Source organism: Drosophila innubila, assembly GCF_004354385.1.
Source record: "Drosophila innubila isolate TH190305 chromosome 3R unlocalized genomic scaffold, UK_Dinn_1.0 2_E_3R, whole genome shotgun sequence".
Lineage (NCBI taxonomy): Eukaryota > Metazoa > Arthropoda > Insecta > Diptera > Drosophilidae > Drosophila > Drosophila innubila.
Genome location: NW_022995380.1, coordinates 161,351 through 185,999, shown reverse-complemented (window position 1 = coordinate 185,999; position 24,649 = coordinate 161,351). Strand labels below are relative to the sequence as shown.

The following is a 24,649-nucleotide window of genomic DNA, read 5'->3' as shown; positions in this document are numbered from 1 at the left end:
ACAAAGAGTCTGTCTAAAAACAGAGACACAATTGCAACTGCAACTGCAGCTGGCGTTGGCAAATATTTGTACTGCCGAGCAGCATGTGGCCAACAGACAGTCCAAAAGCAGTTCGAAAACAGACCGAAAAGAGACCAAAAGAGAGCACTATCTTTTAACCCGTTCCCTGGAAGCCCATCCAAGCCGACAGCAAAATTTCAGCTAGAACATTGCACTTTTTATGGCTGTCATAAACGGCGACTCCGCGTATGTCACTTTCACTTTTCCCGTTGCGAGAAATGTTGTGGTTCTCGGAAAATTAGAGACGCTTCATTTTTTTGACAAAATTCCATATTTTTTCTGTGCCTTTTGGTAATTGAATTTAGAGCGGCACAGACACAAAAAGTAAACTCGACCCGTAACCAAACTCGAACCCTTTTCTCGATGCTGTGCGTCGCCAGAGTCCGACAGAGAAGATCTACTTCCACAGCGGGTGACGGAAGAGGGATGAAGGGTGAGGGATGACAGTTGAGGCGGCAGGTAGATCCTCATTACTCTCACGGATAACAAATACGTTCTTAAATCAAGTTTTTGCTCACAAAACTTAGAGTTTTGGTCTAGAAAATGCGTCGAGAACAAACATTTCTTAAAATAAGACCAAGTTCTTATTATAAGAATAAATGTTCTTAAAACTTAAGTAAAAAAATATAAATATTAAAAATGATTACAATTTTGTTTATATATATTTTATTGTGTTTTGGTAATTTAAAAAATTTTATGTTACCTTGTTCCGAGTGAGACTCGAACGTTAAACTGAAGCGACGTCTCTTACCAAAGCACCACGGGTAAACTTCTTGTTACACATGAAATAGTACATGTTGATAATTTCCAAAGAATCCAAGATTTATATTCTTGTATTAAGAATTTAGTTTTTTTAGATATTCTCTATAGTAATTTTATTAATTTCTTAATATTCATAGTATTAGTAACATGGTCTTATAATTGTCTTAATTAAAGAACAAAATATTTACGATAAATGTTCTTGATTTTAGAAGTTGGTTTTTTTTTCCGTGTAGACTTTCCTTAAATCATTTGTCCAGTCTATAACTAAAGCACTTTGAATTGAAATCTACTTTCCATTTCTCTGGCAGCTCATACATTAAATGCTTTTCGGTTCTTTCAAAATCTCAAAATCTCACTCGTGACCCTCAGTTCTATCGTTGGCATCGTTCATAAATAAGCCAGTTCAGTAAATACAACAAATCAACGCCTTGAGTTTACCAAGAGGGAACATTAGGAAACTTTTTCGTTGGCTGCTAATCTTCTGAAAATGGAAATTATTAATGGGAAAAAGTTTAGCGGTCTGGGCAAAGAGAAGAAGACTTTTATGGCATTTCCATATCGCCAGACACACACACACACACACTCACATACACATGACAATCGGAATTAGTCCGGGAATGCCTGTCATGCCCGGCGTTTGCTCATTATGAAAATGTAACCAATTTGGCAGCCAGACACAGACGCGAATATACTAAGTGCTCCAAGGAGAAGCAGGAGCAGGAGCAGGAACAAAACAGGAGCAGGGGCAGATAGTAGACTCAATCATGTACATTGTACAACTACAAAGTCAGAGTAGTGCGAGGAGTGAAAGTGTTTCCTGCTCATGTCCGTGTCCGTGTCCGTGTCTGTAGCCCTGGTCTGGGGAATGCTTAACAAGAATTTATGCACATGAGCATATTCCATTGGGGAATTCGAGGTTGTGGCGAGTGAGTTGAGGCTCTGTGTTTGTCTAATAAACAACAACGACAGCAACAACATTAGTCAGAGCGAGAACAACAGCACAACTAACAAGTCGGGAAGGCTAAAGTCGAGGTGCCGACCATAGAATACCCGTTACTTATTTCAATATATATTAAAGTACTTTATGCAAATCAGCACCTAATAAAAGCTACTGCATTCTTTTTGGTGCTAGAATTCATTAATTTTCAACAACATTGGTTAGCTATTACTGGCGTGCTACTTGTCCGATCTTGCTGCGGTTAAGTGATATAATAGATAATATCAATAAAAAACGTTAATTACCATAAAAAACGTATAATCTTTAAGACTGTGTGACCTGCGTAGTGTCTATAGAAATCTGTATTCCAAAATTGGTGGTGCTCACACAGACAGACGGACAGACGGATAGGATGACATGGCTATATGGACTCGGCTGTTGATGCTGATCAATAATATATATACTTTACAGGGTCGTAAATTCATCCGTCTCCCTGTTACAGAAATTTCAACGAACACAATATACCCTTTTACTTATTTTTTAAGTTACGGGTATAAAAAGTTTGCCAAAAAGCAGCCGGAAAAAAAAGATACATATGGGAAAAATGATGACGTCGTTGAATGGATGTGGATGGTGAGGTTTGGATGCTTGGATTGTTGGATGGATGGAAGCCTTGTGCTGCTCAATGGCTCGTTCTCGTTCGGTTGGGTCGGTTGGGTGGTTGGGTGGTTGGACGACTGATAAACAAACAAATAGACGAACAAGCGACCACTCGACGACGATGGCTACTGTGTGGGAACGGGTGAAGGTGTGGGTCGTGTTGGTTCTGGAGATGCCAAAGGGCCAACATATGACCTATAAAAGTAACACACAACCAAGTGAGAGTGTGTGAGTGTGTGGGGGGGAGAAGTGCATGGAAGGGGGTTGACAAGTGTGGCGACATAATCGAATGAGCGGCAAGTAATGGAGCGAACGCCGAGGCGGTACACAACTGGACCCAATGGAATATGAATGCATCAGCGACGCACTCTACCATATCCGTATCCATATAAATATGTACTCTACATATATGTATGCTCCCAGACCAGCGAACCAACTATAAATTTATTGTATTTTTGTTTTGCGCAAACAAGAAAGCGCACTTTTCGCTAGATTCTCCCCTTACCCCTCCTTGAGGAGGAGCACAGCATTTTGTGAAAATTGAAATAAAATGATAAGCGTGAAATAATAATGAGGAGCGTGTTTCGGCATAAATCGGTTTGGATCTTCTCGAATAGATTCAAATTCAATGGCGATTCTGTCGTCGGCCATGCGATGAATTTGATTAAAGGGGTGGGAAGGGGTTTCTCTATGCGGTATATAGGGATTGGACAAAACAATTTGAGCTCTTCATGTAACTGTCTGTGAAAAGCTTCGCACCAATGTCGATTTTCATGTTCATGTTCAAGGCAAATGATGCGAGAGATCCACTCTTGTAAATATCTGTTAAGTGGTTTGTTTTCCACTGTGAATCCTTTTTTGTGGGAGAATAACAGAATAACATACACTTGAAGCTTCTATATGAATATTAAATCTTTTTAAAATAAACTTCTTAGCGAGGTAAAAGTCTAGACGCCCCAAAGTTTCAGATATTCAATTGTGTGACGAACGATATTTTATTTAATATATAAATTATATAAAAATTATAATTATAAATAAAAAAAATTATATACACATTATAATTATAAATAAAAATAGTTCGGCAATCGGCACTGCCCAAAAAAACTATTTTTGGGTCCAAAAATGTCGACTATTTTGCGCAATTATTCATAATTATAAATTATTATTATTAAAAAAAAAAAATTTTTACCAAAAGGATGAATCAGCTGCAATCATTTAAGTTTTTCCCCTCTCTCAAGTGCAAAATAAAGTGTTTTTAGCTTCTTCTACCCTAAAATGTTGAGCTTTATTTTTTTGACAAAATGAACACATTTTATAAATATTATTTACTTACACTTCCGTTTCTTTTTTTAGTACAATACAAAGTACAATATTTATTTTATTCCCTGTTATTTATAATTTTATTTTCATCTGCAGAAGCAAAGATATTAAAATAAAATTGTATCTTCTCGAATCAAAACCATTTATTATTATCTTTGTTTATAGTTTTGAAAACATATTGTAACATGATTTTTAATTAATTTGGCATCTCTTTCCTCTTTCGATTTCAGGTGGATTATTTCGGATATTTTCGCAGTGACCCCCTGAAGTGACTCCTGAAAGGATGGCAGCTGTTACAGGTAGGCGCATCTTTCCTCTATATTAAAATATAAAGTACATATTTAAATAAAACAATAAATGCGCCACATGTCAACTATCAATTTAAAAAGCGACGCAGGTGCAACTCGAACAGATCCGCAATACACACAAGTCTGGAGTTTTTCTGAAATGGCTGAAATGTCTGAAATGTCTGAAATGGCCAAAAGTGGCCCTTAATGCGCACAATTCTCTTATGACGTTTCCCATTTTTTTTTTATTTGCCAACATGATTTTTGCTATATTGCAATCCCGAGAACGCAATGGGAATGCGCATGGCATATGAAATAGTTGGTTGGGCCCAAAGCTCTTCTTCTTCTTCTTCTTTTCATTTTTGTACCTTTTTGCCATTTATTTTTCACATCCGGCTTGCCCCGTTCCGGCAAAATGCCAAATGCCGTCTTGATATGAAAAAAGGCAAAAGTTGATCAAATAAATGGCGACATTTCCATATTCCGGCGATAAGCGCAGAAACGTGTACTCATATGTTGCTAAATTCAAAGATTTTCATCAATCGGGGATAGCCAACCTTCGACCTTCCAGACCAACCTTCGAAGCAACCCAAGTAACAAGTTGTGCGAATCTCTTCCACATGGGGTGGGTGATTTGGTGCTCACTGTTGCCCTGCTCATTCCATGTGGGCAGGGGAGTTGGGGGGAAAGAGAAGACGGTGGAATGGGTATAACTATGGCGGCAGGTACAACCCCCATCGCTTAGCTAAGTAAATGGGTTGGCTGACGAACGTGACTCGCAGTTGGCAGTTGCCTTTGGTTCGATAACTCGGGACGGGACCACGTCTCCAACTTCAACTCCATCTCCATCTCCACTCCATCTTTGCGACTCTGGGCACGAATTGAAGCAATTGAACAATGGAATGTGCTCAACTCAGAGCAAATAAAATATTTTATTCGTTTCTATTAAGATATTTTTCAAATTTATTCATGATTACATAAATTAAAATTTATATTTCTGTTGTTTAATTATTTTATTTACAAATATTTTGAGAACACATCTATAAAAGTTTTCAATATTTATGTAGAACAATTCCAGTTATGTATATCTTTAACAAACACTCAATTATCTTCTTATAATAACTAATACTCACTTTATTTTTGAGAACACATCTAAAGAAGTTTTCAAATTTGATCTAGAACAATTCCAGTTTTGTGTTTCTCCAACATCCACTTATTTATCTACTTATTATAACTGAATTTACTAATTATAATCTAGGTTTAAATATCATAATATTGCAAACGACATATTGTCAAGCTGAAATATCAAATAAAGCAGCAACTTCTTCTTATAACTATACTATATGTCAGACTATGTTCATAAATAAGTCTATGAATTAATATTTATAGTCTCGGTTTTTTTCCCCCAACCCAATTTTATCAAATATTAAAGTAAATTTATTTAGAAAATTAGTTTTAATTTACATTTTTCGTCATACATGTCAATTTAGTTATAGCTTCGATTTGTTCCATTGTTCTTAGCCATTTTGGAGTCGACTTGTAGTGAAAGCCCGTCACGATTCCGAACTGTAGCAACTAATGAGGAATACATGTAATTACATGTGGTTACGTAATAACAACACACTGACTTAACCCCGCTCTTATTGCTATTGGCCTTGGCAATGCCTTTGTCACACTGCTCCATCTCCATCTTCTACTCCATCTCCATCTTTTACTCCATCTCCATCTCCAGCTCCAGTTGCTGAATCAATGCCCGGAGACAACCCCTGAAATTTAATAAACACGCAAGTGCACGGAAGTAAATTATCCCGTCAGTCAATTACTATATGTATGTTTCCCCTCCTAGCAACCAGTTCTTCGGGGCCGACTTGAGCTTTAGCTCTCCATATGTCTGTCCGTCTGTCGTCTTTGGAAGCCACGTAAATACCTCGTTTATTTGCCTTGCAAGACTTGCGTGTGCTTTGCACTACGAGTTCTTTCCGGTTGTTGTCTCTGTTCTTGTTGTTGTTGTTTTCATTAAGCGTTTTCCACACCCGCTTCAATTGGTTGCTTTATTTGTGGTCGCAATTTGCCAGTACTTTTGCTTTTAATTAAACGTTCTCTTCCGAGCTCAACTAAATTGAAATATGCCACACAGACTTAATTGTAGATATTGTTACCTGATAGTGAACATAATTTCTCAGTGGTAAATAACAATTAATTAAATTCAAGTCGAGTCAAATTTATTTTAGTTTCGCAATTAAAAACTACCCACTCAAAGTGCAAAAGTCAGACTAGAAAAGATTTTATCTGACTTCTACCATCTTTATCCGTTTATATTTATTCCGTATGAGTTTTTCAATCATTTATAGTTGTGGTTTAGCATAAAATTTATTCAAACTCATTTATTTTCGCTTTCTTTACTTTAATCTATTTTTAGGTGGTTCTTTTTGCAATTTACTTGAAACGACCTTTGATTACAATTTCATAATAATTGTTGTTTAAACGAATCGCACAAAATGTTTCCGAATTTCGATATGTATATATGTTCGAGTATCTCAGACCTCAACCGGGGTCGATTGTGGGCGACTAAATTGGTCGAGTGGTTGGGGGGCGTGGCAGGCTCGAGGCAAGCTAACTTCTGGCTTACCACGTCGAATATCTTTTGAATAAATAACGAAATGACGTCTGGCTGAATACATGTGCATTCACATTGTATACTCTACGAATATGAGAGTGTATTATGGCTACATAATTTAGTTGGTTATCGACAGCTGCTGAACAAGCTAAATTTATTTATTAGTTTCTAATATATGAAATGTAAAAATATCTGTAATGCTAAAATGCTATCAATTCTGTTAATTAAAGTTCCATTATAAAATAAAAAATATTAGTGAAAGATAGTTGCTGTTACTTTTATTCCCTATTTTCATAAATAACTTCTGATAATTTTAATAAAAATTCTGTTCTAAAAAGACACGTAAAGTTTTATTAAATAAATTTAGTTTTTGTAATTTGCAGATTGCAAACTAAAACTATATAGAAAAGAGTATCAAGCTGAAATAATTTCGTATTTGTCTAATTTTTTTCTATTCACGTTCTGTTGAAGTTTTATCACTATTTCAAGCTGTGAATTGCGTAGCAAAATTGAATTAATTTCACTAATTTCGCAGCGAAATTTGCATGAACCGGAGTGATACTCCTCCCTGGGGCACTTGAACCAGCTTAATTACATTAGAGATGCGTAATTAGAGGGCCGACGAGTTTCATCCGAGTCTTATAAAAGCCGTGAAGGGTTGCTCCACAGCTACACTGCCCTACAAGGTACAGTTCATTAAGCGAATAAAGGTGTTGCCAATTGGCCAACTCCAGCTCATTTGCATACCAAGTTGTCGAATTGTGGATTTGTAAGGGAACTGTAGAAAATGGCAGATAGACATAGCAAACACTTTCCAGCTGTCTATTTATTTGACTGGACAAATTCGTCTTCTCATCTTTGTACTTTGATTAAGTTACATCAAAAGTTTGAAGGCCGCGCTAATTAAAAATATTCACAACAACAAGCACCAACAGCTTTGATATAGTAAACAAACCTGCTAAAGCCATAAACAGATGTGCACAAGATGGACATGAGCTCCTGTGGCCATACACAGAAAGAAATATAATCACTTTAAGAATAAAGTGTAAAATTCTTGATTTTGGCACATATTATTTAGGTAAGTGCTAAGGATAATACGTAGATAAAATGCAGAGATATTAAAAATTCAACATTAAAAAGTTTAAGAATTATTAATCTTACAGATCCCCGAAAATAAAAATGTTGTTGAAAAAAATCGTGCTTGATTAAAGTATTTTGTACTTCATAGAAGAGTATCCGGGATAACCGAAATTCTGACACTGTATTGGATTAATTTTAGCCCGGAGTCCCGGACTTTTTTTTCTGTGTAGATTGTTGGAACCGTTATGTTTTAACATCTAGACAGACAAAAAATGAATTTCAAATTCTAGCTGTAGCATCAACAACCACTGTGTACCCAGAGATGGTCTCTCTACCTCAATTTCTATCTCTATCTCTATCTCTATCTCTATTCCTTGCACGGCACTCGGGCCGTGCACACTGTGCATCCTTTTCGCTCGCACGTCGTCCACGGAGGGAGAGGGAGAGAACAACTCAACAACTCTCGCGTGGCAAGCGGCGGCCATTGAAAGAGGCGACCAAACGGCATTTACCCCGCCTCTGTCTTTACCGCTACCAACCCCCCACCCAACACAAAGTGAGGATAGCTGCGGGGGAGTGAGGGAGAGGAGAGGTTCAAAAATCTGTTCATGTTTCTTGTTATTGTACCATATTCTGTTGCTGATGTTGTGGAATTTAATTTATATTCTAGGCCGAGAATACTGTGGCCGCATGAAAATAAAACGAAATATTTTTCTGTGTGTGTGTGTGTGTGTACAACTGACTCACCATAGGGCACACACACATAACACAAAAACAACAACAACAACAACATTATGGGTGTGTGTCGGCACATTTATTTACATTTTTTAATGCACACAGAATATACAAACAAGTTCTATTTTCTTTTCTTTGTATTTATAAAACCAAGTTATTTATTTTTAGGTGAGCAAAAAAAAAAATAAAACTTAAATTGAAACTGTTTTCATTTCTTTCAAAGACTTATATGAAAAATATAGTACACTATTTATATTAACTTATAAGTTCTTGTTAGCTAAGAAAGAAGACAAATAAAAAATTCCTTGGACATCTTTTGAGTTATTCTCTTGCTGGTCGAGGAGGGGAAATGCCAAAGATAAACAGGAATAATCAAGTCAAACTTTAGAACTTGCCACATTGTCATCAAATATGAATGATGACTCTTGTTAAGGGTCCAATTAACTGGCATCTTATAATGGGCGTCCAGAAAAAGGGGAGACATTCTGACAGACTGAGGACACTGTGCACACTGAGCACAAGTCGTGCATTGAACCCGCCTTAAAAAATGGACTGAAAGTCAAATGAGATGCACCCAATTGGCATAGAAATGGCCAATTGCGGAATATGGCGGGAGCTTCGTGGCTCGTGAGGGCAGTGCAATAATTTTAAAAAATGTATACCAAGTACACTCGTATCTCTAGTTGAGGACACCAACTAGGAGTAGTAACCACAACCATCTACTGTTCATCCACCCCTCTAGATCTTCAATCTCCTGCCGCAACTCAAAATTGCGTGGCTTAGTGTGCCCCACGAACTTTGGGGAGCAATCGAGGGTTTTATCATGGGGGATTTATGCCAAATGATGGCAGATTGCCAAGCTGCAACTACCACAAACTACCACAAACTACAGACGGAACGGGACGGGAAAAAAGATACTGAAGTTGGCAGGCAGGGCAACCAAACAAGATACTTCTCATTTTCGTTTGTTTTATTTTTTCTCATTTTTCTGTTTGTTTCTTTTTTTACAATTTCTTGTCAAGTATAACGGCTAGAAAAAGTTGAGCCACCCATGAAGAAGATTGCACAGTGGAACTGAGACAGTTGCAAACTCTGCTCCTAGCTTCTGTGTTCAAAAATATGTTTTTATATAATTTTAGGACAGATGAAGGATATTCTTTATCTGAAATTTCAGCAAGATAGTAACTTAGTTGAAAGAATTTTGACTGATTTTGATTTACTCCAAACTGAAATCAGCTTCTAATGTTATCAATGTATTTTGAAATAATCTGATTTACTAGTTGTACAGCACATAATTAGATTTCTTTGCTCTTAGTAGACTCTAAAACAAATTAATAAATAACTAAATAAATAAAATAATAAACGAATACATTAAAAATTAAATAAATAAATAAATTGGTGAAGAAATAAATATATTAAATATGGAAATATGCATATTTAAAGATTTGTTTGCTTTTCCTGTGGATTTGTGAGTATCTTTTGGAAAATTCTTATAATTTAAATTTAACACATTTCAAATGGAAGGTCAAAAATGTTTTGGAATAGAGTTTAAAAACAGCTTAAAAACATATCTTTATTTTATACCATTGTATTAATTTTATATTTATCCGGATCAGAATTCAAAAATGTTAATGTTTTGCTTAAATAATAATAAATAATTTTAAATAATAATTTTTTCGTTATGATTAAAATCTTTATTGAGCCAATGTGTTGGGCGTAGGATCTGTTGCCACCGTGGAGCCAATTTGCTGCGGTTCATCAATATGCCACGCCATACATACACACACACACACACACACACACACACACATACAGATACAGACACAGACAGACAGCCACATCAACATGCACATTCAGTTGGCTAACCAACTAAATGGCCAACCAGAGTCAGAGCCAGAGTCGGAGTCAGAGTCAGAACTATAGACAGAACCAGAACCAGACAGAGTCAAAGTCAGAAGCAGCAGCTGAAGCTGAAGACATCGAAGGCGCCTGTTGTTGGGTAGCTTGTAGATTTGCAGCAGTCGTTTGGGGTTCCCGAAATGCCACCTCGGGCGGGAGGAAAGAGACGCAAATATGGGGAAAAAGACGACGAGGAGCTTAAGTGGCTACACGTACTTTCAAGCTCGACAGTCGCTGGCTGCTGTTGGAGCAAAAAATATGTGCATAAATTTAAAGAATCTCAATTTACTTGGTTCGTGTTCATTGCTCATTGGTGCGCCGGCTGCTCCAGCTCTCAATCCACACTCCACTCTCCGCACTCCACAACTGCTTCGACTCCTGCTCCGTCCTGTGATTTGTGAGCTCAATTATTGTACATTTTGTTGTTGGTTCCTCTACACTGAGAAAACAAATGTTCTAATACATTTAAAACAGAACATTTTATTCTGGTTTGGTAAATATTATAAATGTAATTTAACTGTGTTTTTTTTCTTGTTCCGGAGTGGGATACGAACCCGTGTCCGCTTTTTTCTGAAGCTGCCACGAGATCACTTTTGTCTTCTAAAAAAAAATGACATATTTGTACTTTCCTAACAATTTAAGATTTTTTACCCTTGTATTAGGAACTTCGATTCTTATATCCGTTACTTAAAAAATAAGTAAAAGGGTATATTGTGTTCGTTGGAATGTATATAATAGGGAGAAGGAGGCATCTCCGACCCCATAAAGTATATAAATTCTTGATCAGCATCAACAGACGAGTCGATATAGCCATGTCCGTCTGTTTGAGCGCCTTGATCTCAGATACTAAGAGTTATCAAATGTTTTCCAAGCAATAAAAGTAATTTCCTAAAAGTATTTTCATATATATTGAAATAGATAACGGGTTTCCTATGGTCGGGATCTCGACGATAGCCTTTTCGACTAGTTTCGATAAACTTTTCTTAGAATTAATTATATGGTCTTAAAATGGTTATATTAAGAATCAAATATTTAAGATGAATATTCTTGATTTTAGAAGTTGGTGTTTTTTTTTTTTTCAGTGTAGCGACTCTGGCTGCACTGTTCCATCACCGGCGCGGTTGTTTTTTGTGGTTGTCACTTTGTTATTTATTCAGCGCCATGTCCCGCCCATTGACCGGGCTGTCAATTGTGAATTGTGGGCATGGCTGCCCCAGCAGCTATGTTAGCTCTGTTAATGAGTTCGTTCGCGTTCTCGTTCTCTTTCTCCATCTCTTTCTCCTTCTCGTTCTCGTTCGCGTCTTCTTCGAGTTGGCGGTCTCCGCATTTGGATGCTAATGAGTGCATGGCATCCAATAAATTTAGTTTGCCGGGCTTTGCTTTTATCGCGCCACTTGCATAATTCACTCGCTGCAGGGCTGTGGTTGGGAGTTCTGGTTGGGGTTGAGGGGCTGGAGGCGACTGAAGTCTTAAGAGCGTACAGAGGTCAATAGAAATTTATGGGTCGCCTTGTTAACACCACTGATTACAAATTGTTAGAGTTGCCCCGTTACAACGCACTGCTTTTCCACCAAGGACATGAACCCAAAAGCCGTGTCTCCATTTAGACTTCTCATCGAAAATAGCTCTAATGAGAGCTTGTTAGTTGTGCACGTTTATATACTATTTATATATATATAAATTATGCAAATCTTGAAACATCTGAAATGTAGACTATTTACGTGCAATTGAAGCTTCTTCTCTTTATTACTTGAATGTAATCCATGTCTTTTCTTTAATTGGCAGCGAAACTAGTTTTCTTTTATTTAGCAATTAAATGACACTAAAACTATGATTATTTGAATTTAAATCTTCCGATTAAAAATCCATTAAAAAATGTATTTGATGAGTTAAAAGTTAAATCAACACTTCTGCGATTTATTCAAATTAATTGCCCAACAATTACACTGAAGATGGAGAAGAACGACTCCTCAAATTATATTTATAGTATTATACGTCAGTGATATAAATCTAAACTGAATAACGAAAACATCTGAAAAAATTAGACAGTTTCATCAATTAGTCGATTTATTCATGCAAATTCTTAAAATTTTATAAAATATAGAATGTGGAGTTTGGCTAAGGTCAGACACAAAATGTTTAACACAAAATCTGACGTCAAAACATTGTAGAAATTCTAAAAATGTAGACTGCTTTATGCATTGTTATCGTTAAGTGATGAAGTCGGAAAATAATAAAATATTTGTAATTGGAATTTTGGTACTACATCAATTTCTGCACTTAATTCTGTCGAGGAGGTTAAGAAAAATTAGAAGAAAGACAAAAGGGTGAAAACGAGGAGTGTATGGATACTGCGTACATTTATCCGTCATTCAAAATGATATGAAAAATATTAATTCTTAGTTATGTATGATTGGCCCAAGAATTTCAAAAAAGAATGGCCAATGCGTTCGGCAATTAAGGCAAATACTGGGATAAAATTAATTTTATTATTTTAAACAAGTTTAAGTTAAAGTTTTAGGTCAGTCAGAGGCAGAACCAACAAAACAAGATTATACAAAATATTTTTAATATTTTCGCTTATATTTCCATATTCCCAGCACCGTTTCTATATTAAGAATATTAAAACGTTTGCAAAATGTACACAACGGATTTGAATTTTACAACCGGGTGGTCACACTGTTGTCAGACAACGACAAATGTGTTTAAGCACATTTTCACAAAATTTGTGTCATTTGAAATTTGGATCTCAGACGTTTGCGACAGCATTTGTGCCAGATTTTTGTCATTTTAACTTAAATAGTACTTATTAAAATCTTTACAACAAACAAATAAAGAACATATAGCAGTTTTTCAAAGCCTCAATTTATTGGTGATTGATCTATGCATATTGTTGTAAGAGATCTATCGAGCTCATTGAAATTTGAAATTTAGCAAAAGAAAAAGACCATTCTTCTATCAAAAGCTAATGCCCAAAATAGGCGGGCACTTAAAAAAGCATTAATAAACAAATTTCAAATCAGAAGATGGGCTTAGTTAATTGGATGACTCATTCATTGTGAATAGTAAACGTGTGTTAATGGCTTGTATTTATCTTGTCATATTGAGAAAGCATTAAAAAAAGCTGAGATTATTTAATTGAGACATCAAAATTAATACAAAAATTACTGTTGAAATGAAGGCAATCTTCTAGTCAGTCAATCTTCTAGTTATTCAAGTGTCAATGCCTTATTTACTACCATGTGTTTATAGTAGTAACTGCTATTTCAAGAATTATAACATAACCAGTTACAAATATTCCAATTCATTCTCAACTGGTCGCATTCATTATTATGAAATATATCGCAGTGAGCGACACGAGCCGAAGACACGAGTGTAATAGAAATGAAATTGTCGCAGATAATCCTAACCAGATTGTCCCATTCCATTTGCCAATGAGAAATGCACAAGCGAAGCCTAGCGGATAAAATTGGAAACTCTACTGGGAGTTGCGAGCTGTGAGTTGTGAGCAATGTCATCCTTCCACTTCCTTCCACTTCGCTGACTGCGCTGCCCTTGAGCCTAGAGAGTTGTCCCGTGAGCAGTAGATAAAGATGGTCTATGGCAGCAGTAGCTGCTTCATATTTCGCCGCTAGATGTCGCTGGCGAGGCACCACGCGCCGCTGACAGGCCGAGCTGCTAATTGGATTTATCTGCCAAGTCGGCCATGTTGAATTTATCTGACTGGCGCATTTATCTGTGCACACACGCAACGCAGTGCGTCCTTTTCCCGCACATGCGCTCGACTCGCTTCAACTTCAGGCGTGGCAACAACTCACCCGGCCAGCCAGTCTGCGCTGACGTCGCGACGTCGACGTCGGCAGCGGTGACGTCGCTGTTCACACACACCATGACACGCACAAATACATTCACAAGCCACGAAGCAGAACCAGCTTGCTTCGCCTCAGTCGCTCTGCCCCTTCCCCTGCCCCCTTCCCTGCCCTCTTCACAGCTGCCGCTGCCACGGCCATTGACCAAAGCGCGTGACTTCCATTATTTGTGGTTCCGTTGCCATGGAAACTCTTCGCGTTGGGCCCGGGAGCGGTCCAACGGTTCACAGAAGTGCGCCTGGTTCACTGCATCGTTGTCAATTGAAGAAAGTCTACAGTCTCATGCAGAATACGCATCAATTCAATTTTTATTTACCAGAGTCTCTGTTAAGTTGTAGTTCTTATTAGTTTAATACTTTTTAAATATTCAAATATTTTAGCTAGCTAATGTTATTGATTAAATATTTCAGATATGTATACAATAGTAATTATAGCATTCTATTCGACTACAATCCAAACTAGAATGCGCCTAAATTCTTTTTCATTTTACCAGAGTTCTTGTCAAACACTTATAATTTTTAATATTTTAATATAAATAGATATTTTAACTTTCTAATATTATTAATTTAATATTCCAGATATGTTAAAGGGATTGAAAAATTCTAATACATTTTATTTCTAATATTCTATTCAACTCCAATCCAAACGAGAATGCGCCTCAAATCTTTTTCAACTTATCAGAGTTTAAGTTCAAATCTTGTTCATTTATTCAATTTATTTAAAAAAAGCAATATATAAAATAAAAACATTTATATTGTAAAATTGTTCAATATTATTGATTTAATATAAGAGAGACTCTCATCTAGTTTGAATTGTTTGTTTCAAGTCTTCAACTCCAAATCAATGCTCGACAGTTGAGTTGCCGCCGGCACTTGGAACCACTCACAATTATGGGAAAATGTCGCTCTTTAATTGTCTTTCTTGTTAATTCTCGGACAGCAACCAGAAGCATTTAAATTAATGGGCAATTAGTGACCAATTGCTAATTGCAACTTGCTGTGGAGTCTCTTCGAGTCTTTCGACCGCGAAACGAGAACCTCTCATTTGAATAAAAATCGAGCAATGAGCTTGGGAACGAGTACATCGGCTAATTGGGACGATAATTGCTAAAACTCATGAATATGTTACGAGAATTTGATGTTGCCTTGACTCGTTGAATAATTTATTCATCTAAGATCGATCAAGAGTTCAAATACCTACCATATAAGTACTACAATTAAGTTTTATTTAAATTGAAATGGATTTCATGAGCCTATAAATATTTATACTCTTGCAAAGGGTATAATTATATTGCCACTGGTGCTCACTACAATAAAAACAGGTGGTTGATATTTTATTATGTATCAGTGGACTTCACTGATATATATTGATGTCATAATAATGATTCGTAGTAAAATGAGTCGTATGAAAAACTTAACCGTTCATGTATATCAGTAATCGAATGTTCCAAATATTCTAACCAAGTCATAAACACAATCGGATTTTCATCAAATTTTTTGCATGCAAATCTTTAATTTTCAGCATTTTTAAATTAACGTCAGGAGAAGGCAACTTCTTTTATCTTTAAATTTGAGATTAAAACGAAATTTGCATAAATATTATAATGTAGGAATTGCATAAACTTTTCTACTTTATAAGCACGCGCATTTCCCATTTGTCAACGGCGAGCGGATAAAAGCAACAACCACAACAAGAGGAACTATCGACTAAAGAAAGTGTGAGTGTGTGTGTGTGAGTATGTATTTGTATTCATACTCAAACAACTGCAACTCGTTGAGCATTTATGCAAATTCGCGTAATTTGACTGCGAGTCCTTTAGGCCAATAGAGAGAGAGAGAGAGAGATATGAATATTTTAGTCACGTTAATTCATTTCACGTTTAATTCAGATATAAAGTTCCTAACTTATATCGTGCTCATAATGCACGCAAATTTATTGAGAAGTCAACCAGATGCGACTGAATCAGCCTGTCCCGGTCTTATCCAGGTCTTGTCCCCGGTCTTGTCAGGTGAGTCCATTAAGTGTTCGATTTATATTGATGCCCTGGTCTGATCGCCCCGAAGCCGCCTCACATTCCGCCCGCTGATTTATGAACATCCCATTGGTTCCATTGGCTGTTCCCCACTGCAATTGGCCGTCCCCATTCCCTGGCACAGCGTGCAGTTCGAGGTTCGAGGCTCGAGGGTTGCCTGAGCCTGAGATTTACGGCCTGATAAATCAAAGTTTTGTCCTCATCCATGTGCCAGCTGCCACACACGGCGCCCAAGCTCCGACTTCGACACCGACTCCAGCAGCGGAAGCAATTAAGCCAGTGGCATGGCATGGCAATGGATTTGGCCAAAAGTTTTCTGAGGCAAAGAAAAAGAAGTTGTCGCAATATGACCGAAGCGTGAGGCACGCAAATGACGATGAGAAGGTGGCAAATTTCATTAGACATCATCCGGAGGCAAGCGACTGACAACGGCTCAAATCTGTTGGGGCCATAAAAAAAACTTTGCCAAAATATTGGCCAACACTTTTGGCACCCGAAATTAAAAACAAATCTCAAGCAAGCCGACGGCCAAGTTGTTCTCTCTTTAAAGTAAGCTTTAAGACCAACAACTTTGTTGTTGACTGGTGTCTTGTTTTCTTTTGGCCGTATCCAAGCCATTACTTGAGGCCAGGCCCAGACAAATTTGTGCTTTCGGCCCAGTCCCAGCCCAGTTCGTCCCAATCATCAAAATATGAAAGCAAACAGACAACAAGCAGGCTCTACCAAATAGAATCATATTTCTCTTGGCATATTTTGGATTGTTTGCCCCCATTTCGTGTGTACATCAAGGTGTGTTCCATCTACGCCTGCGTCTCTTTCTCCTTCTCCGTCTTCAACTACGCCGTGTTTCCTCAATTGACGTGGCATTTACCACGGCCAAAACATGTCAACAAGCGCTGGGAATTCAAATGCTTATACCTGCGAGTACGCTTACCTTTTCCGTACTCGTCGACTTAGTCGTGACATTTTAACCCTACACTGCAAGAAAAAACCTTTCACTGATGAAAAACAAATGTTCTAAGATCAAGACATTGGTTTCAAAACTAAGAACATTGGTCTAAAAAATGCGACAAAAACATAAAATTCTTAAAAAAAAAAGAAAACATCTTGGTTTTAAGAAAATTTCAAATAAGACCAAGTTCTTATTATAACAATAAATGCTCGTAAAATTTAAGTCAATAAAATAATAAAAACAAGTCGGAAAGGCTATAGTTGAGATCCCGACCATAGAATTCCCGTTACTTACTTCAATATACGTAAAAGTATTTTAAAGAAAATACTTGTATTGCTCTGAAAACTTTAATTCCCCATAACTGCCGTCTTACTTGTCCGATCTTGATGCGATTCAGTGGGATAATAGATAATACTAATAGATAACGTTAATTACCACAAAAAACGTATTACCTTGTTACGAGTGGGAATCTTCTTGTTTCATATAAAATAGTAGATATTTATAATTTCCTAATACTTTAAGATTTTTATTTTTGTAATCAGAACTTCGATTTTTGAGATTTATATTTTTATTATTAGTAATATGGTCTTAAAATTGTCTTATTTTAAGAACAAAATATTTAAGATAAATGTTCATGATTTAAGAAGTTGATCTTTTTTTCCGGTGTACTCGAAATGACATGTATTCTGTCGAAGAGTCGAACATTTTGGTCAGTCGAAGAGTCGAACATTTTGTCAGTGTATTCTGCTGTTTCGCCACTTGACGCAAATGCAACTTTTGGCATTTCGGGAGGGTAGGAAATTGTAGGACCAACCCAGAGCTTCCGTAAAGCGTAACGGAGCCATTCTTCCGCATCGTGGCCTTATGCAGAAATAAACAAAAAGTCAAGACGTGGGAGTTTGTTCTGTATACCCTTCCCTCTCCCCTTGAATGTGGTAGCTTAGTTGGCTTGTTGCAACTGCTGTGCAAATAATGGGAAAGAAAACGTTTTTCCCGAGTCCAGACAGGAGGCAGGATTGCTTTACCCCAACCCCTTGACTGGACACCGATGCAGACACCTATGCTATTGGACCACGTCCACGGGGAGATGTGAGACGAGAGTCAACATCAACAGAAGGCAGCCAATTCGAGGAGTGAATGCCACTTGAAACAGATTTACTTTCGGCAACTTATGGCTCCTGCCTGCCAAAGCTTTATGACCAATGTTCCAGCTCTGAGTCGGAGTCTGACTCTGACTCTAAATCTGACTCTGGTTTCGGGTTCGGGTTTCGGCCAACCGGGAATGCGGCCAACTGTCGACGTCAACATCGACATCGACATCGACACGTTTGGTGCTGGCAAAAGTTTTCTCATTTTGACAGAATGCTTGCTCGTAACGAAAATTGTCGAGTTTGGCAAGTGCCGCTGGGACACGGCAAGAACAGCAACAGAAAAGGAGAAAACGACTACAACAAATGCTTCGAGAAAATTGGAACCGCATGCACTATGCGACACTTCTCATTAAAAGTTTCGATGTTTGTTGCGTCCTTATCAGCAGACAAAAGCCATCTTAATAATAGGACCCCAAGCGGGTGGCGCAGAATGCAAAATTACTGAATGTTCCACCTCCCCACCCTTTAAACTTTCCAGACTTATACGGCAGATATCCCCAGATCAACAAACAGGTGTCAATGCACTTGGTTGTAAGCTGCTGAATAATCATGGTTAATTGAATGGTTAATTACAAGACATGATTTTTATTAATCTATTATTATAAAAAGTGGAGTAATTTATTGTTATAATTATTATAAAGGAATTCGATATTGATTCTACATTGTACTAAGACATTTTCATTTATAAATAAGTGTATTATTAATACTATACATCACATAATATTATTAAATTATTTGCAGAATTTGAAAATGCAACGCTTCGATGGAAATTTTGTTTGGAAACCATTTTAAGTATTACTTGATACAGGTTTTCAAAGCTCCAAATGCAAAGTTTAGAATTGAAAACTTACTCAAAATACAATTGAATATTTGATTTTATGTATTTTGTAAAGTCCATCCCTTCTGAAAAATATTGTATGTTTATTTTAAAGTTGTAGGACTCTGTTTCTTCAGTAAAACATAAAATATGTTTATTTATCTTTTTCCCTCTTGCCAAATAGTCTGTTTTCGTAGCTAAGTAAAGTAATTTTACTTTCTCCAATTACAACTCAACTCTTTGCTTAGCCTTGTCTGTAATTATTTACACTTTCCAAGAGTTAATTATGGGAATGTTCTTAGTGTTTGCCAGAATGTATGGCTTAATGTCGGGAGTCGAAAGTCAGAAAGCGGCGGTCGGAGGTCGCACAATATTAATGGGTTTCCAAGTCGTTGCAAAAAACAGCAGACCTTGAAAGCAAATTAGGCATAACTTGCGAGCAATTATAATTATCGTTAGTTTTCCTCGATGTACTGCAAAGGGTTGAGTTAAGACTTGAGCCAAGCCATCAGTTTGGCACTTGGCCAAATGAAGGGTTGTTCTTCTAGTGATGAGCTCAATGCCAGTCAGCGCCTGTTTAGCTGTGAAGCGGCCATCATAAAACAATAAAACGGCAACAACACGGCAAGAAAGCATAAAAAACTATAAGAAACAACTGAGAAGGCCATCGAGTAAAAGTGAAAACCGGGTGGGAAGAAAGGAAGGATTTGCACAGAGACAACAACAGAGAAACTGGCACGCAGGCATATGTGCATGTGACCATGGTGGACTGGTCCCAGTTTAAATCTATTATGGCCGCACAGTGGGCATAATTGACAATTGACAATTTGCGGCCAACGGCCGATCACCGAAATGAGCCGGAGTCTGAGAAAGAGACTGAGACAGAGATAGGGACAGAGCGCTGTCTTGTTCTGGCCACAGTCTACAGACTGCTTTCCTTCCGCTTTATGATGCCGCTTTCCAGTTCGAAATTTTACGGTCTACGAGAGTTGGCAGTAAAAAGTGAGAGTCATTAAAAATTTTTACTGCTTCTCAAGGTCGTCTGCGTGAATTTTATGTTACTTTTTATGGCGCAGTCGTCACCACGTCACGAGGCCATTCAGCCATTCAACGATTCAACGATTCAGGCTACGACTGTCGTTGACATCTGCTGACTGCCTTCATCGCCAGACTGACAGACTGACAGACGACTGACCCAATTTCTTTACCAGATACAACACCTAGATAGATACATTAATGACCTCATTCGATTGCTTAACTTTCACTTTATACACTGAAAAAAAGACCAACTTCTAAAATCAAGACCATATTAATAATACTAAGAATATTTTTCTAAAAAAAAACTAAGGTTCTTCATACACGAATAAAAATATTAAATTGTTAGGAAGGAATAAATGTGTACTATTTTATATGGATTAAGTATTACACACGTGGCGCTCTGGTTCGAGATGCCGCTTCAGTTTAAAGCAGCAGGCGCCGGTTCGAATCCCACTCGTAAATCAAAATTAAAACAACAATAAAAAATTATAAACTTATTAATCATTATTTTATTTTTTGACTTCAATTTTAAAAACATTTATTTTCATAATAAGAACATTTATTTAAAAAAAAAGAACTTGGTCTTATTCTAAATGTTCTTAAAACCAAAATGTGTTTTCTTATCTTAAGAATTTTATGTACTCGACTCATTTTTTTGACCAAAATCTTGATATTAGAACATTTTTTTATCAGTGTATGAACTTTTTCCTAAAATTTATAAACAATCAATCATTCTCGAGATGAGCCAAATAATGTGTCTCTGTATATCTATATCTATGTCTATTATTCAAAGCTGTATTAACATATTTCTATATCTCTATATTTTTTCATAGTTATATTTATATCTGTATTTTTTTTTTTTTTTTCGTATTCATATCACAATCTTTGATTCGCACTTTAAAATTAATCTATAAATGAAGTTAAGTATGCGGCTCAGTATATCTATATCTGTGTTTATATGCAGAACTGTATCTATATCTATTTCAATAAATGTTTTTATAATTATTTTCATAACTGTATCTATTATTATTTTTATTTTCGTATTCATTTCACAATCTTCGATTCACACTTCAATATGTATCGATAGTTTTAGTTAGGTATGTGTCTCAGTATATCTATTTTTATATCCAGATTTGTATCTATAACTATTTCTATATATGTTTTCATAATTATATTCATATCTATTATTTTTTATATTTTCGTTTTCATTTCACAATCTTCGGCTCGCACTTAAAAATGTATCGATAGTTTTCTCAGCTTATTTGGTAATTTTGTGCACGCTTCGTCAGCGGAGAAATTTCCGAGAAAAGTATCTTAGATATACGACAAAAATGCTTAGTAGCAAGTGCCGAAACTAAATCCAATAACTACATGCTGAAACATTCATGAGCGCAAATTGAACACGTTCCAGCTTTTTCAGCTTCTCCAGCTTCTCCAGTTGACTTGAGTTGAGCTCCAGCTTCTGAAGCAGTCTCCGCTCGATGCCGTCGAATTAAGTTCAATTGAGCTTAGTGGCTGCTTGGGCAGCTTGGACAGGTTGGGAGTGGGAGGAAGGGTGCTGGGGGTACTAGGTTGCAGTTATGGTCTGCTCCTCTGGGTCCTCTGGGTCCAACGCTGACGAGGCCAACGCACTCTGTCTGAGAGTCACTCGCACTGCATGTTTGAGAATTATCCACACCTTCTGCTGCAAATCGAGTCGACTCAAAGCATTTTGATTACAAGTATTTCACTTTGCAAACGTTTTGTTCAGTTTACTAAAAAAACAAGAAAAAACAACCTCAAAATAATATAAATGAAATACCAAGAAAAAGGGGCAGAAAAAGGGGAGCAAAATGTAACAAATTCCTCGGCCAATTTCACGTATTTGCAGATTGAGAAGGTGCCAAGGGAAGTGGGGAAAAACATGTTGCCTCTTGTCTGGATTGTTCAACTTGTGCATTTTGAATTCGTACTTTTCGAATTTTTCACATTGCCAACCATTCAGAATAATTGAATCGAAAAATTGGTTCGCACAATAAAAACAAATCGCAGCTCAGCTTGCAACTGGACAATCAGAGGGCAGTACCCAATTTATCGTTGGAGAGCTTACAAAATCCAATTTCACTTAAATTGCATTTACTCCCAGGCAAAGCATAATTCCATATTATTCCCATGAAGTTAAAAATAAAGTTGCTTATTAAAATCATAGACTTTAAGCAACAGATTAGATAGTTACAGTCTTTTACACAAAGATTAATAAATTTGTTGGATATTATTATATTAATATATTATATATATGTATAACTATATTATTTATATTAACTAAAAAATATTTAATATTTGATGATTTTATTATATAACTTAGTTCTACATTTATTTCAATAAATATACAAATAAATGTATACCAAATTATCTATGCTTTAAAAAATCTACTATAATTCTACTATGAATTATAAAGAAGTATGTTTGGAATTTTTACATTTATTCGCTTAATTTTTATTTTCGAGATTTGATATTTCTATTGGCATAATTCTTATCCCACATAAACCGACCAAATTTGCTGAAAAGCTAACTAAGACATATGTAAATTGAGCTTCTACATTAATATCTTTTATTTTCATCATATTCAAGGCACTCATCCGTTTAATTACATTTACTAAAAAAGTAATTCATTTTTTAATAAAAAACATAACTGTCGCTTATAAATACAGAAAAGCTTTTGCAAATGCTTAAAATCTCTCAGAAGCCTTAAACGGTACTTTTTTTTGACGTTCACATGTCATGTAATTTTTTTGAGCGTTAAATTCCATCTTTTAAAATGTTTTTTTTTTTAATAATAACAATTTAAAAAAAAAACAATAACTTTAACTTAATCTTTTTTCCCGAAAGATACGTTTAATTATATATAGATATAAATATATATTTGGGAAAATATTTAAAATGAGCATTTTATCACTAAATAACTTTTAGCAATTTTTTAATCATGTTGTCTTCCTACACGTAAACGAAACCTACTACTACGAATCAGAGCCTCAAATTTATCTTAGAAAAAATTATTTGACTTATTTCTGTTCATTATTTCGATGATTAGAGCTAAATAAAACAAAAACCAATTACATTTGATATAGAATTAATGTGTAAGAGTAATTAAGCTTCGGCTTGTTTAAGATTGCTGCTGTTCAGTCTGTTGAATTGAAGCCAGTTCACAAAATTGAAATTGTTAATACAACTTTAATTTAATTTTTGCTTATATTCTGTTTATTAATTCAAATGTAGTTTAAATATAGACTTTGCCTTATAAATAATTATGTGCTCAAATATTTCGCCTGCTATGACGGAAGAGACGCAGTGCTCACCCCAAATTGAGCAGTTTTCAAGAGAAACAAAGAGACAAAGAGAAAATCTCGCGCTCTTCGGGTCAGGTTTGGCATGGGAGACCGGCACAGGGTGACTCGAGTCAGCAGAACCAGCTGGTTTTTGTTGTGTTTATGTTTGTTGTTGGTTTAATGGGTAAATATCTATGGAAACAATTACTACTGACTATATTATGTAGAAATAAACGTAGTATTTAAGTTGCACTTATTCCAAATATAAAAGTAGAAGAATTTAATAAAAATCAATAAAATCGAATCAGTTTTAATTAGTAATCGAAACGGTGTGCAGCTCATTTGTATTACACTTGGATCTCATTGGATCAACGTGAGACGTTGACAGGCAATAAATTTGGCTGGCGATGAGTTTATTAGCCAACATCCAATGGTTTCCCCCTCCCTCGTCCCTTGCCCCGCAGTGATATTGGCCCATAAATAAGGAGCACATCGACTGCCTGGGATGTTGAATCTTTTTGTTGAATGTCTGACGGGGCAACAAGCACTTAAATCCCCATCTCAATATTGGCAGGAGTGATTCGTCCATTTCCATTCCATTCTCGCTTATCGATGACGATGATCATGATGATTCCAATGATGATGATGATGCGTTGCTGATGTCAAAGCGATTATTACTTAGCGGCAAATTTCGTATGCAACCGATGTGTTGCTGATGTGGCAGCTACAACTTGGATAAAGAGAGGTGAAGGGCAAAAACTAATGGAAGATTCACCGCGATGTCACGAGCGCGAGTTATGGTTAAGTGCACTTTTTGCTGCTCTGCCACTTCTCCCATTTCTCTTCCCTCAACTTCTTAACATCTCAAGCTGTTTGGCTTCTAAATGCAAATTTTGTGTAATGAGCATCACAGTTGCGGGAGTTGGGCGCTTTCATTTTAGCCTAAGACTTGGCTAATGCCATCCAACCGACCGACCGACCTACCAACCGACCTCCAACTCCTGTCCTGTTGTTGTTGCTGTTGTGGTTGTTGCTGTTGTTGCTGTCGATGCGCTTCGTGAGGTTTTGTGCAGAAAATTTAAATATCGTTTCGCTAGAATATACTTATATATTTCGGTTAAGCAACCA

General features: G+C 36.5%; 1 long non-coding RNA gene across 2 annotated transcripts in view; it reads left to right on the top strand.

The window, feature by feature from the left end:
* LOC117792346 overlaps window positions 1–24,649 on the top strand; it is a 58,635-nt gene that overhangs the window by 9,696 nt on the left and 24,290 nt on the right. For both annotated transcript variants that reach the window (XR_004618164.1, XR_004618165.1), the window contains exon 2: window positions 3,970–4,038. This is a non-coding gene — a long non-coding RNA (uncharacterized LOC117792346). The remainder of the gene's footprint in view (window positions 1–3,969; window positions 4,039–24,649) is intronic.